At 42.4% G+C, this 16,080-nt stretch overlaps 1 long non-coding RNA gene across 1 annotated transcript in view; it reads left to right on the top strand.

Annotated features, from left to right (window-relative positions):
* Positions 1–335: 335 nt before the first annotated feature.
* LOC144595573 (uncharacterized) overlaps positions 336–16,080 on the top strand; it is a 45,187-nt gene continuing 29,442 nt past the window's right edge. The window contains exon 1 of the long non-coding RNA XR_013547511.1: positions 336–466. This is a non-coding gene — a long non-coding RNA (uncharacterized LOC144595573). The remainder of the gene's footprint in view (positions 467–16,080) is intronic.

Below are 16,080 nucleotides of genomic sequence, written 5' to 3' on the forward strand. Positions count from 1 at the left end.
TTGTAAACTCCTATATTAAAAAATTATCATACATTCAGTTGTTTGTTTTGATCATAACCTCGGTTCTTATTTTTTCTAGTCTTATTATTTATAGCAGTACAATTTTCTCATCTGTCAGGAAGCCAATTGGCATTATTCCATTTTACTTTCTAACCCCAGATGGTGCTTTCATTCAGAGACAGTGTTGCCTGGGTGACACCAAATGATGTCACTTGAAAATATGCACATTTAAAAATAACTGATAGAAATGTACGTATTTGTACGGAGCAACAGAAAACAATGTATTTACATACATTTTCAATAAAGTCATAATGGTTCCTTTAAAAATAGTGCCTTGAATTTCTATAATCTCAAATAAAGGGTCTTCCAAAGTAACTGATCGGCTGGTTTCTTTTGTGACAAGAGCACTTGAAACAGGAGAGCTTTATCTTAAAGATACATGCTCCAAAGGAAATTTTGGGTGAAGGTGAGAACATCTATTTAAATTCAAATGCATTTTTGTTCGGTAAATGTGAGTGCATCTGAGAAGAGTTTTATGAGTGTTACATTTACAAAAAAAACAGATGTAAATCTTAAAATTAAAATCTGTCTGGATTGTTTGTGTAAACATATCTGCATTGTGATAAGAGTGTAAACAAATTGCTTTGATATTTTTAATGGGCATGCTTAATACAAAATTGTGAACTAAGATCGTTTTCAGTGCTATGTTCAATCTTCCAAATAAATGGTTCAAACTCTATCAATTAAACTGATAGTTTGAGAAGCAATAGAAAGTGGATTTTTTTTTCCTGGGGAAAAAGGAATATTGTAAACAAAAATAATGCTGCCCCCCCCAAAAAACCATTGAGCAATAAACAAGATGCTCGAGGAGGAACCTAATGAGTGGCAGTATCTGTGGAGGGAAATAGACAGTCGATGTTTGGAGTTGCGATCCTTATTATCATAAAGTGTGTCAAAATTAGGTGTACTAAAATCAGCCCAATGCCAAACTAACATTGCTCCAGACAATTTCTTATTTAATATAATGCACACAGAAGAGGATATTAAAGATGTCAGGCAATATGAATATGATTGCTAACTCACGAAAAAAATAGGCATTTATGTGTTTATTAATTACCCTCCATTATCAAGATAAATTGCACATTTTGATTTTCAAGGAATGAAAGCAATATATTTATTGTACAAAATGAATCCCTTTGCAATGATGGCAATCATCTTGGATCTGGGGTCACATGTTAGAGAGTGGCAAACTGGGGCAGGACATTTTAGAATTTATTCACTTTTTTAGTATCTTAGCATTATTGCCTAACCCTGAATGTCTTTGAAAAGATGCTGGTGATCTACCTTCTTGAACCATTGCCGTCCTCTTGGGCAGGAACCTCTTCAGTGTAGTCTACAGGACAAATTTCTTTCTGGATTTGCACCCAGCAACAATGAAGGAATGGCAACATATTTCCAGAGTGTGTAAGGGGAACATGCAGGTGGTGGTCTGTGCATCTGAGGTTCTTGTCCTTGGTAAAGATGTATGTGTTTGGGAGATTCTGAAGAAGTAGCCAATGCTGGTAACTGCAAAGATTTTTTTTAATGGTACACTCTGCAGCCACAGTGGTGGAGTGAATGAATGTTTAGGATGATGATGAGTACTGATCAAGTGGACTGCTTTGTCCTGGATTGTGTTGAGGAGCATTATTAGAGCTGACAGTCACCAAGACATGGAGAGGATTCCATCACACCACTGACATGACCTGCCTTTGACAGTTTTGTAGCCACAGAAATTATGTGGCTGTTAAATTGAATTTCCGCTCAATTATGTCACAGAAATTATGTGGCTGTTAAATTGAATTTCCGCTCAATTATGTCCTCAAGCCACTGATGGTGGAGGACTCTGAATTGGTAATGTCATTGAATGTCAATGGTAGATGGCTTGATAATCATTGGAGAAGATCATTGCCTATGATTTATGCGTGTATGTTCTATGAGCGTAATATTAATTCCCACTTCTCAACCCATGCCTCAATTAACATAGAATGTAGAGCAGCACAGCAATGGGCCATTCCATTTTCATACCTGAAGACATTTCATGTCTGAAGAAGGGTCTTGATCCAAAACTTCACCCATTCCTCTCCAGAGATGCTGCTTATCCCGTTGAGTTACTCCAGCATTTTATGTCTATCTTCAATTTTCATACCGTTAGGTTGCAAGCTACCCAAGTGGAATATGAGGTGCTGTTCTTCCAGTTTGCATGTGGCCTCACTCTGGCAATGCAGGAGGCCTAGGATAGAAAGGTCAGTATGGGAATTGGAAGGAGAGTTAAAATAATTGGCAACCGAGAGATCCACAGTTCCTTGGCACAACAAGCACAAGCATTCATCAAAATGGTAATCCAGTCTAGTTTGGTCTTGCCAATGTAACGGAGGCCACATCAGGAACACCGAATGCAGTTGATGAGATTTGAAGAGGTGCACATGAACTGTCTCGCCTGGAAGGACTATTGAGGTCCCTGGATGGATGTGAGGGAGGATACATAGGAACGGGTGCTACATCGACTGTGGTTGCAGGAGAAAGTAGCTGGAAAGGGAGTGGTTTGGGTGGGAAGGGATGAGTGAACCGATGAGTTGTGGAGGCATAGGTCTCTGGGGAAGGCAAAAAGGATGGGGATGGGAAGATGTGACTGGTGGTGGGATAAATGTCAGAGCATGATGTGTTGGAGCAGAGGCTGGTGAGGTGAAAGGTAAAGACCAGAGGAACTCTATCCTTCTTCTGTATTGAGCAAGGGGGACCAAGACCAAATCTATGGGACACAGAGGACACACTGGTGAGACATCCATCTATGAAAGTGGGGCAGGGTTACTGTTGTTAATCACTGGCATAATTAACTAGCACTTTTCTCCTTCCTTCTTAAACAGACCCCAAAATAACAAGGATATTGGTAAGTTCCATGTACTTGGACAACAGTTAAAACATTCAGTGCAGTTTTAATGTTAAAAGCAGAGTAGATATACCGGACCAAGTTCATGAGATATTCCAGTCAGAGTTCTTCCACAAATGCACCTCCAGGCAAACCTTTACTTTGTGATTACATTCCAAAGAAGGAACAATTATGCAGTAGGTCCTTGAGTCTGGACTCGACAAGCATGAAACAATGAAATGAAAATCAAACTGGACACATGCAGCAAGTTACATTATATATCAAAACATATCAAGCAATATTGAGACACAAAGGACAGGCAGCTAAAAGCCAGAGTCATCAAAAGAAAAGCTATAACCTTGCAATGAAAGAATAAAGGATATTACATTTTTGAAGGTGAGAGTCATTTAAAATGATACTTAGTTCATTAATATGCCTTTGCAGTTTGTTTGCATTTTTTAAATCATATTATATCTCCTCATCAATGGCTACATACACACTAACCACAAATGCATATATATATATATATATATATATATATATATATATTTTTTTAATGATTACTAGACCAAGTGGACTTGTTGGGCCCAAACCTCTCCTGCATTGGTGCAGCACCCTGTCCTCCCTCCCCTCCCCTCTCTCCTCAACCCCCCCCTCCCCTCTCCCTTCTCCCCCACTCCCCCCTTCCCCCTCCCTCCTCCTCCCATCCCCCTCCCCTCCTTTTGAACTTTAAAATGTGAATAACAAAAAATATAACACTGATTTCAATAAAACTACTTGCATTATCACTAAAGTGACAATGGTGAGTAAGGCGGGCCTAAAATTGTCACGCTATCATGTACCGTTTTGGCTGAAGTTCAGTCACAAACAAGATAACAAACGAGAGTTTTAGTATTTAGATATCTGCTCAGAAAATTTCTACACCTATCCAATTGATAGTGCATGAAAGAGCATTGTCAGTGAATTTCAAAGAGATGAAATATTTTCAGTGGAACTGATTGACATTATTTTTTTGGTGGCCCCAAAACAAAGCACAACAGGATTGACTTAAATAATAGATCAGAGAAAACTCAAAAATGCCCACCATTCCACCCCATGCCCACATGTTGGAAAGTCTGACCACCTGGTTGTGCTTCTATTCCTTGCTTACAGGAAACTGAAGCATAAGGATCTGGAACAGAAAGTTGTACAGTGGTTTCCTCACAGTAACACTATGTAACTTTCTATACTGGATCCTCATGGTTCACATTCTTCTAAGCAAGGAGTGACTGGTTCATATTCAAGATCTGTAAGGCCAACCAAAATGAGTATGAAACTACCATCACAGATTTCATCAGTAAATGTGTGGAGGATTGCATGCCAAAGAAATACCCAAAAGGAAACCATGGATGAACATCCAGATCCACTACTGGGTGAAGTCCACGTCTGTGGCATACAAGTTGGATGATCCTGACCCGTGCAAGAAATCTAAGTACATGTGTAGATCTAAGTACGATGTGTGAAGCCATCCAAGAGAAAATTTTGGAGCAAGCTAGAGTCCCAGCATAACCACACAGGCACCTATTGATTGTGGCAATATTTTTATATGCTATAATGGGCTACAATGTGAAGTTGGGCATTGTAGACGGCAACAGTGTGTCCCTCCCAACATGCTCAATGCATGTCATGCTCATTGTGAACAGGTTGGTGGAATGATGTTACCTATCCTGACAGCGCGAATGAACTCATACCCACAGTTCAATGGTTAAATAGTTCAATGGTTCAGACAGCAGATAGGCCTTCCTCAGAGTGAACCCACAGAAAGTAACTGGCCCAAATGGAGCCCCCCATTGCCTCCTCACAACCTGCTCAGTGCAGCTTGCAAGAATATTAATATACATTTTTAACCACTCCCGACTCTATTCTGAAGTTCCCACCTGCTTTCAGAAGATCATTATCATCCCAGTGCCAAAGAAAACCAAAGTAGTGTCCCTTAATAATTGCTGCCTGGTTGCCCTGTCATCCATCATCATGAAGTGCTTCAAGAGACTGGTCATGGCACTAATCAACTCCAACCTTGATCCATTATAATTTACTTACCATCATAACAGGTCCACTGCAGACACCACCACCCTGGCCATAGACTCATCCCTGGAACATCTGGATATCAAAGACACTGTTCCCAGTGAGCAGCTCAGTGAGTAATGTTCCCGGTGAATGGAGCCATACCCTCCAGTAGGCCCGGCTCGCCCACCGTTGACGTCGATGGGACACAGGCCGCAAGAGCGAGGATGGACCCACGAGCAACTGCTGATAGCGAGATGGGCATCGAGGAACGAGGTGGGCTGTCGAGGAAAGACTAAGGAACGGGAAAGTTAATAGTGGTGACTTCAGGACAGTCCATATTAAAATTGAGGAGGTGTCAAATTACCAAAAATGTATGAGGGTAGATAAATCTGTCGTGCCTAAGAACAACTGTGTGAAGTTCGAGAAGAAATTTCAAGAACCCTGGCCAAGATATAGAAATCATATTTGGACATGAATGAGACGCTGGAAGACTGGAGGGTGACTAATGTTGCAGATGGTCACAATAAGCTGGATCTCAAGGGAGTGGAATCCTTTTCATCCAGAGTTGGCATGCAGTCAATAGCATCTATTCTATGGAAAAGCTTGATATCCTAGCAAAGCTGTGCCACATTTCTAACAGCGGGTTTCTGGGAAGAGTAAGTAAGATACAGCCAGTGGATTTTGAGAAGACTTTCAGTGATCTCTACTTTGGAATAACAGGCCTCAAACTATTAGACATCGTAAATACATTTAATTCTAACTGTAAAGACCATGCCATCTAATGGTATGTTACATTGGTCACCTTGATAGCCACTGGTAAGGCAGTCCTCAGTCTGTTCCATGTTCCAAATATGGATTCAGGTAAGTGAGGCTGTGTTTATAGACTTATTCATACATTGCTCCTTGCTGAGATTCGATCACGAGAATTGTTCCCTGAAAACAATTGAGTACGAAAATCTCCCTGTGCATCCTACTCCTTATTTTCAGCAGCTTAAGCTGCCACATGCACAGTGCACTCATTCTCCCAGTTATGTTTCACTTCAAGGAGAATGTATACTGCACCACCTGGCACAACCTACAGGCCTTTAGAAACATAGAAAATAGGTGCAGGAGGAGGCCATTCGGCCCTTTGAGCCAGCACTGCCATTCATTGTGATCATGGCTGATCTTCCACAATCAATAACCCATGCCTGCCTTCTCCCCATATCCCTTGATTCCACTAGCCCCTAGAGCTCTATCTAACTCTCTCTTAAATCCATCCAGTGATTTGGCCTCCACTGCCCTCTGTGGCAGAGAATTCCACAAATTCACAACTCTCTGGGTGAAAAAGTTCCTTCTCACCTCAGTTTTAAATGGTCTCCCCTTTATTTTAAGACTGTGGCCCCTGGTTCTGGACTTGCCCAACATTGGGAACATTTTTCCTGCATCTAGCTTGTCCAGTCCTTTTATAATTTTATACGTCTCTATAAGATCCGTATCTCTCATCCTTCTAAACTCCAGTGAATACAAGCGTAATCTTTTCAATCTTTCCTCATATGACAGTCCCGCCATCCCAGGGATCAATCTCGTGAACCTACGCTGCACTGCCAAACTTTAGTGCCAAACTCTGACAGTTTTACGGAGAGTTAAATCAGCAGCTAACCTGCTTGATCCTTTTAAATAGCACTGGTTGGGGGAATGTTTGGTCTTATCATCTGCTGAATGTGTGTTCAGCAAAGCAAGTCTATGAGAGCTGAAGTGTGAAGCTTCAAGATGGCAGTCCTGGCATCAAATCAAAATTACAGTTACCGATCTCATTATCTGCCTTCAATAATACCGATCTCATTATCTGTATTCAAGAGAGAGTTAGATGTGGCTCTTAGTGCTAACGGACTCAAGGGATATGGGGAGAAAGCAGGAACGGGGTACTGAGTTTGGATGATCAGCCGTGATCATATTGAACGGCGGTGCTGGCTAATGATCCTCGGTTTTTCTTGCATTTGTTTTGATATTTATGCTCATTTTATCTATTTTCTTTACTTTTTTGCAAACAAATCTTAAACATAAACCCAACATCGTGGCAAAATGGAATTAGGCAATCATAATGAAAGAACGCTTAAAAACAGGAGAGCTTCCCCATGGCAACATGTGCCTTTATGCAATTGATCAAAAGTTATAATTTACTGAACCTACATGTTTTATAGCTTAACTGTATCCCGACCTGTATGCATCTATCAAGATACAGTATATGTAGGAGTTGGGAAGTGATGTTACCTTTTATACAAAACATTGTCGAGGCGACATTTAGAGTATTGTGTACAGTTTTGGTCACCATGTTATAGGAAAGATGTTGTCAAGCTGGAAAGGGTGCAATGATGCTGCCAGGACACAAGAGCCTGAACTACAGGGAGGGGACGTGCAGGCAGGAGGATGAAGGGTGATCTTACAGAGGTATACAAAAGCCGAGAGGAATAGATTGGGTAAACGCACAGAGTCTCTTGCCCAGAGTAGGGAAATCAAAAACCAGAGGGCATAGCTTTAAGGTGAGGGGGGAAAGATTTAATAGGAACCTGAGGGGTAACTTTTTTACACAACGAATGGTGGGTGTATGGTCCGAGCTGCCGGAGGTGGTAGTTGAGGCAGTTACTATCGAAACGTTTAAGAAACATTTAGACAGGTACATGGATAGGATAGGTTTCAAGGGATATGGATCAAATGCAGGCAGGCGGGACTTGCATGTCGGTTGGTGTGGGCAAGTTGGGCCGACACTGTGTGACTTTATGACTGTATATCACTATTAGGTTCAGCAAATCTATTGAACCAAATATTAATGTTATAACTGCAGTAAAAGTATGAGCAAGCACTACCCTTGCATGAAATTGCCAACAACTTCAATGCTTCCACATATGCTTCATGTAATGTGGAAATCATTCCCATTAGTTCTTCAGCTCCCACTTGTAATTCTGCAGAATTCTTCACTGCAAAGAAGATAAATCAGTTTGGTTGATGATTAAAATGGATATTTTTCACTGAACATATCCTGAAAATGCTCTGAGGTCAGCCATTATTAATAAGCCATTATTATTGGAGTAGTTTTATCCCCCTCTTTCCTTGATGTATATAAAGAAACTGGCAGAAGCTTGAAAATATCACCTGGTTATCAATCATCCCATTCATGGTGGACAATCGGAGAGGCATTTGTGATAAATTGTAATATTGTGGTGGTGCCCGGGGGTTAGGCCACTCCCTGGGTCATCCCCCTCGGCACTGAGTGGACAGGGCCTTAAGGGGTCTGGTGCTACGGGGTTTGCCTGAAGGGGCTAGAGTTTACTCGCGCGGGAGACTGAAGAGAGTGGATGTTCTGATGCTGCATTAAAGTTATTGTTAATTCTTACCTGGCATCTTGCCTGATTCCTGCCGCGTCCAGACCCACTACAATATCCATATATTACTTATGCACTTTGTAATTTCAAAGCACAATAGGTCAAAATTGATTTGTATAAGTTCTGTGTCCACTTTATACGTGCGCAACTATGCTCATTATCACAGATTAGAACAACAAACGTGACCATTTACTTGACTCATTCAACATAATGCCAACAAAATCACCGCTGAAAGAGTAATTGTGTTGTAAATCGCAGGAAGAACAAGATGTATAACATTGTGTTCCAATACTGGCTTCCAGTTGTTTGTCTCTTCACGGAAATACAATCTATGTCAATGAATCATGAGAAGGTCAAGATGAAGGTTCATCAAAGCATGCAGAACACAATGCCATGGTCTTGTGCTGAATAACAAAGGAAACGCCTACAGTCATTAAATACCAATAAGGGCTGGCAAGAAAATAAATGCAATCACCTTGAAGCATGTGGAAGAAATTATCTCATATATTTTGACTGTTGCTCATATTTCTCTGAGGAAGCAGACTGATGAACAAGTAAAAGAAGTTATATCTGAGGTGAAAAATACCTTTTCAGATAAGGGTATTTCAAGTAGAATTATCTAACTTTAAGGCATAGCTTTAAGGTGAGAAGGAAAAGGTTAAAGGAGGTGTGAGGGGCAAGTTTTTTTTTTACACAGAGGGTGGTGAGTGCCTGGAACATGTTTCCAGAGACAGATACGATTGTGGCATTTAAGAGACTTTTGGATAGGCACATGGATGCACAGGGAATGAAGGAGATATGGATCATGTGCAGGCAGATAAGAGTTGGATCTCCGGATCATTGTGGGCCAAAGGGCCTGTTCCTATGCTGTACTGTTCTATGTTCTATGTTCCAAGTAGGATTATCTCAGACATTAGGCCTTCGTATAACTTGGGATAATTGTATCAGTCTGCAAATATTGTGCTCAGCCATTTACCAAGATATTCACAGTCAAATTCTCAGGTAAAAATTGCAACTATATCAGAAATATCACACAACCAACACAGCCAGCACATGGTATTTTTATAAAGTACACCTGACGAGACTACCAGAACTTTTTTCCAAACATTTCTCTGTTAGTCTTCCTTCAAAATCAGGGATAGTACCTGGTATAGAATGAAGGTGCACCACGGAAAGGATTCTAAATACATTTACTATAAGCCTTAAAAATGCTTAAGAAAATAAGTTATTCAAACGATGCCACAAAATTAATCGCATGTGTCTTAGTTCCTACAAGATAAATGCCAAAATGGGATATTGTTCTAGAGGAATTGAACCCACCTGCAGTCTTTAGACTTTAGACTTGGAGATACAGCAGAGAAACAGGCCCTTTGGCCCACCAAGTCTGCAACTAATGGCAATTAATAGGCAGTAGATTATTATGTTTGATTATTATTATTATAGTGTAAAATTTGTGAATCTTTCTTTTTTATTCTGATTTATAAAAGTCACTTTACTGTAAAAAATAACCTTAAATCAAGTCAAAATATTGCTCCTGGCAACGGAGATTCAGGCATGAATCTCGCTGCAGTGGAGAAGTGGGTCGAAAAGAAAATAGGGTATTTGCCACATTGCTTCAATAGGTGGCAGTTCCATGACCATGACATCAGATTCACCTGTCCTGTCATCCAAGGCCCAAAGACTGAAGAATGGAACTGAAGCACATCCAGAAACAAATGAACAGGCCTTTCTCGGAATAAGCACTTCACGGCCTACCAACCTGTAGACTACCTGAAAAACCATGAACCACCTTGAAGGATTGTTGCATCCCCCATCTCTCCAAAAGAAGAAAGATCAGTATAAGAAAATAACTGCAGGTGCTGGTACAATTCGAAGGGATTTACTCACAAAATGCTGGAGTAACTCAGCAGGTCAGGCAGCATCTCGGGAGAGAAGGAATGGGTGACGTTTCGGGTCGAGACCCTTCTTCAGACTGATCAGTAATCCTTTGTTGTTAGCTTGGTGAAAATTAGTCAGATTTATAGTTAAGCTAACTAAACAGCTGAAATTATTTTATGACATAATTCAGAAGGAATATGAATATGTTAATACGATTAGAGAACATGGTGCAGGGAGCTGGTGGTATCGTTCATAACAGGAGGTTCAGTGGAGTTGAATTTATATTTAGTATTTATTTTATTAACTTACTTAACATTAATACTACAAATGACAGCATGCAAATGGTGTAATGTGAATAATGTGGATGTTTCTTTGACTATGTCAATAGTCAATAGTCGTTTATTTGTCACATACACATAAATGTGTAGTGAAATGAAACATTACCCGCAGTTGAACAATAAGACCAATAAGAATAATCAATAAAAATGGAATAACACACACAATCATAAACTAACACCAAACAAAAAGAAACATCCATCACAGTGAGTCTCCTCCAGTCCCCTCCTCACTGTGATGGAAGGCCACAATGTCTTTTCTCTTCCCTGCCGTCTTCTCCCGCGGTCAGGCTGTTGAAGTTGCCACGTCGGGGTGGTCGGGGCTCCCGACGTTGAAGCCCCCACCGGGTGGTGAAAGGTCCGCGGCCTATTCCAGGCCGCGCCGGACGGTGAAAAGTCCGCGGTGGGCCGACCCAAGCCCCGCGATTCGGGGCGGGCGATGCCGCTGCCGGAGCTCCCGATGTCGGCCCCCACCCAGGGGCCTGCGGGCTCCCGACGTCCACGCGGCCCGCGCCGGAGCCTCCGGAGACGAGTCGCAGCCGCTCCCGCCGCATCCGAAGGTGGCCAGCGCTGCAGGTGGTGAGTCCGGGCCGCGGGCTCTGCGAACCAGAGCCCCAGGTGGTCCCAGGTGCATGGCCGGTGGTAGGCCGCAGCGAGAACGGAGACACGACACAGAAATAAAGGTCGCGTCTCCGTTCGGGAGAGAGAATTTTACAGTTCCCGTTCCCTCCCACCCCCCCCCCCCCCAAACATAACATACAAACACTACACCATATTAAAACTACTTAATACAAGCTTCTACTTAACAAGTCTTTGAGACACTTTGACCAATTTAAACTCCAACCCCATATGTTTGTGGGGAGGGTTTTGTAAAGGGCATGTGTACTGGCTGGGCGATTCTGAAATCTAAATCTGGTGTCTAGGTCATTGCTTCATCCAGTTTTATACCTCAAGTCTGAGGAAGGGTCTCGACCCGAAACGTCACCCATTCCTTCTCTCCCGAGATGCTGCCCGACCTGCTGAGTTACTCCAGCATTTTGTGAATAAATCGATTTGTACCAGCATCTGCAGTTATTCTCTTATTATACCTCAATGTACTGGTTTTGAGACAAGCGAGAGTCAGGCCATCTCAGAAGCTGGTTGAGCCAATATTAGTGCAGTCCTGTGTCTTATCCATTGGATATGAAGCAGAACAATATAAGGCTTATTTGCTGCATCTTTACACGCACACCAGCAGATAAATATACGATAAACTGTTATTCTTAGTAAACCAGACTAAAATAACATGCAAAAACAAAGGGGCACAAAGGGGTGGACTAACTCAGCAGATCAGGTAAACGTCTATAGAGAAAATAAATGAGGGAGAACACTTGCATTTGTGATTTAGGGGATGGGGGGGATGGGGGGGTTTGGGTGCATGGTTGCAGTGGCCTTTGAGATTGGTGCAAGTCATGAGGCTAGAAGAGACCATCCTTCTCTTCTGAGGAAGAGAGGCTACCAAAGGGCATGCAGAATCTGCCAGCTCTGCTCACTTTCAATGGTTCATTGTGATCACTAGCTCCCCATTGATTTGATCTACTGCTGGCATCCTCATTACCTTTTACACTGCTGAATCACCATAAAATTAGAGTTGAGACAGCTTACCAATATAACCATCTTCTGTTTAACCTTTGCAAGTTATCTGAACACCCTTTTTGTTTTCCCTTCCCCAAAACATGAGAGCACAATCTAGTTATTCACTTGAATGAATGAATCCCTGATCCATTCATTGAAATGGCTCATGTCATTGGTGTTGAGTGGTGAACAGTCCTGGCAGTCTATGTGAAGACATTGCTCAAATGAATGGAGATTCTCACACTGGAAGGGACCCTGGAGCTATCTCCTGCCAAGCTCTTCCCATGGTGATCCTTGATGGGAATCTCACCCTTCCTCCTGAATTGATCTCTCTAATAGGACTGCTGGGTCTTTCTTGCTGTATATTGAACTCTGGATCCCGGAGCCATCTCCTGTCAGGCTCGTCCCCTGGTGGTTTTGGGTGGTCTCCTCATCCTTTCCTCCAGGATATATCTCTCTAAAGGGAATGCTGGGTGCTCCTCCCCCTGCAGCCTGTCACTTCCATGGCGGCCATCATAAGTGTTTTTGTTATCTAGTTTTCCTTGGGCATTCCCTTAAAGCCCTTTCTATACTGGTGCACAATGAAGTGATGGAAGCGATGTCATTTGGGCCAGTTCCCATCAGAAATCATATAGAATCAAGGGCACAGTGGCACAGTGGTAGAGTTGCTGCCTTACAGCGCTTACAGCGCCAGAGACTCAAGTTCAATCCCGACGAAGGTAGCTGCCTGTACAGAGTTTGTATGTTCTCCCCGTGACAGCGTGGGTTTTCTCCAAGATCTTTGGTTTCCTCCCACAGTCCCAAGGCGTACAGGTTTTTAGGTTAATTGGCTTGGGTTTGCATACTTGGTACAAGTGTAAATTGTCCCTAGTGTGTGCAGGCTTATGTTGATGTGTGTAGGCTTTTGTGAATATGTGGGGATCGCTGGTCGGTGCGGACTCGGTGGGCCGAAGGGCCTGTTTCCTCACTGTATTGCTAAACTAAACTAAACTAAACAAAACATGTTTTACCATATGTTAACCACTCTAACACAGTTCCAGACATTATTTTGTCCGGCTGTGCCATATTTTTATAGGGAATTTAATTAAACATCAATGTAAATTCTAATAACTCAGCAGAGCAAATGAAGGGTCCAATTCAATATGGTGGCAATTTTCCCCATCATCCAAAAGTAGGAATTCTGTCCAAAATTATTATTTTGTTTAAAATTCCATAAGTTTATAATACCGACAAATGCATCATCAGTGGCGGCATCTGCTTAAATGTCACCAGTTCAAGCTCCATTCTGGCAATCTGAAAATCGAATCGAATCTATCATTCTTTGTAGCTCAGTCAGAATGTGATTGTATCTTTACACATTGTGGAGCCTTGTGTCCACATTGGCTGCTATACTTCTCCTCATTAGAACAAAGAAGAGACATCAAACATGTCTTCACTGGAATATTTGTGTCACATATGAATTGTAAAGGGACAGGGGGATTTAAAAATCCAAAGAAATGTTAACCAATAACCTTTAAAGCCTTAAGTGGCAATCCCCGAATGGCCAGACATTGATGGAATATTGTCACACTTGCACACACACCCACGAACGCACACGCATGCACACACGCACACACATGCACACGCACACACACACACTGCAAACTCCTATGCTAACCAGAACTTTGATGTCAGCAATTTCAACTGGTAAGCCAAGAAGATGAACGGTTGAACACAGATGGATTTACCTGGCAACAATTGAAACTTCCTTGGGTGAACCACCTAGATGTTTGGTTAGACACAAAATGCTGGAATAACTCAGCGGGACAGGCAGCATCTCTGGAAAAAAAGGAATAGGTGACATTTCGTGGCAGAACCCTTCTTTAGACTAATGTCACCTATTCCTTTTCTCCAGAGATGCTGCCTGAACCGCTGAGTTATTCCAGCATTTTGTATCTATCTATGGTATAAACCAGCATCGGCGGTTCCTTCCTATACTAAATGTTTGTTTGCTCGTTTTAAAATGAATGCTGAAACAGGACACACAAGGAACTGCAGATGCTGAGATCTTGCATAGAACACGCCCTATTGGAATAACTCAACATGTCGGGCAGAGTTACTCCATCACTTTCGGGTTCTATGAAACTCAGTCACTGGTCTGGACATTGCTAGGCTTGTAAATTGTCCCTAGTGTGCTGGATGGTGTTAATGTGCGGGGATCACTGGTTGGTGCAGACTCGGTGGGCTGAAAGGCCTATTTCCACCCTGTATCTCTAAACTAAACTAAACTAAACTACCTTCTCCTAACTAACAATGATCTATTCTACATTTTCCAAGCACTCCACCCCCTTTGATGTCTTGTTCTCACACCTTACACTTCCTTACCTCTGTATCTCCCCCTCCCCTGACTCTCAGTCTGAAGAAGGGTCTCGACCCAAAACGCCACCCATTCCTTCTCCAGAGATGCTGCCTGTCCCGCTGAGTTACTCCAGCATTCTGTGTCTATCTACGTCCCTATTCAACCATTGTTTTTCCAAATGCATGTGTATCTTACCCTCAGAATCCTCCCAGGAACCTTCTTACCACAGAAGTTAGGCTTACTAGTCTCTAGATCCCCATTTTTCTTTGCGGGCCTTAAATAGAGGCAGTAGACCTACCCACCAGTCCTTTGGCACCGCACCATGGCTAACGATGATGCATATATCTCAGTCAAGGCTCCTATAATTTTCATTCTTGCCACCCACAGTCCTTGGATATGTCTGATCAGGCCCAGGAGATTTATCCATCCACCCTCATAAGTATTAGGATGTCTAGGACCTCCTAGACTGCAATACCGACTGACCTCAGGACATCACCATTAAGTTTCCATTAACGATAATGATTAACGGTAATGACCATTCCAATTATTGCAAGCACGCCATCATCCAGGGAGCTGAGGTGATGCAAGAACAGCTGTCCTCTGCCACTGACATGCTGCTACTTGCGGCTACGTCCTGCAAGAATGTGAGAGAGTTTCACATGGGTAATGTGCCTGTCACGATTAGACAGTTGCCTGTACGTACAGTGGTGCTGATGCTGTGAGGAAGCAGTGAAGCACACGGATAGGTCAAAACCAGTGCCTTTTTGAACTATTTATTATCGATCTTGACTTGGCTTAGTTATAAATGCAGAACTTCTATTAAACTTCAGACTGTGTTTAAGCTCTGTTCACTACCTACACCATTTAAGTCTCCCGGATAAGGGCAAATATATTTAATTGAAGGCCCAACTGACAGAGGTTTGAGTCGGGTGCCAAGTGGTTCCTCGAGCTTTGAGCATTGCCTGAATCTAATGGTACAGTCGGAAATGTTCCTTTTGTCCTATCCGAATGTGCTGCCATTCTCGAATGTTTACCAAGTTGGAATGAAGGTCGGAATGCCTTCCAGATCCTGCTTCCCTTCGGAAGTTCAGGCCATTCACAATAGACAATAGACAATAGACAATAGGTGCAGGAAGAGGCCATTTGGCCCTTCGAGCCAGCACCGCCATTCAATGTGATCATGGCTGATCATTCTCAATCAGTACCCCGTTCCTGCCTTCTCCCCATACCCCCTGACTCCGCTATCCTTAAGAGCTCTATCTAGCTTTCTCTTGAAAACTGCTACAGCATAATCCATGATCAGCAGATTGTAGGGAGCAATTACTTAAATGTAGAGGCAACATGAATTTGCCAATGTGCTGCCACCAGAAGCAACAGTTAATTGTACATTGAAATCCTATTTATGAAGCTCTTCCAGTTATGTCCTACGTCCTCCATGAATTGGAAAGTCCTGATTTAATGAGCATCACAAAGGTTATTTCCCTTGCCTACAGCTCCTGGTTGAAGTTATTTCAATGCGGTGTATTTGGTCACAATGCTCTCTCCCTTAAGTCCTGCATCTAATCTTTTCTTTAATTATGCCTCTGGATGGCAGTCAGT

This window comes from Rhinoraja longicauda, chromosome 7 (assembly GCF_053455715.1).
Source record: "Rhinoraja longicauda isolate Sanriku21f chromosome 7, sRhiLon1.1, whole genome shotgun sequence".
NCBI classification, from domain to species: domain Eukaryota; kingdom Metazoa; phylum Chordata; class Chondrichthyes; order Rajiformes; family Arhynchobatidae; genus Rhinoraja; species Rhinoraja longicauda.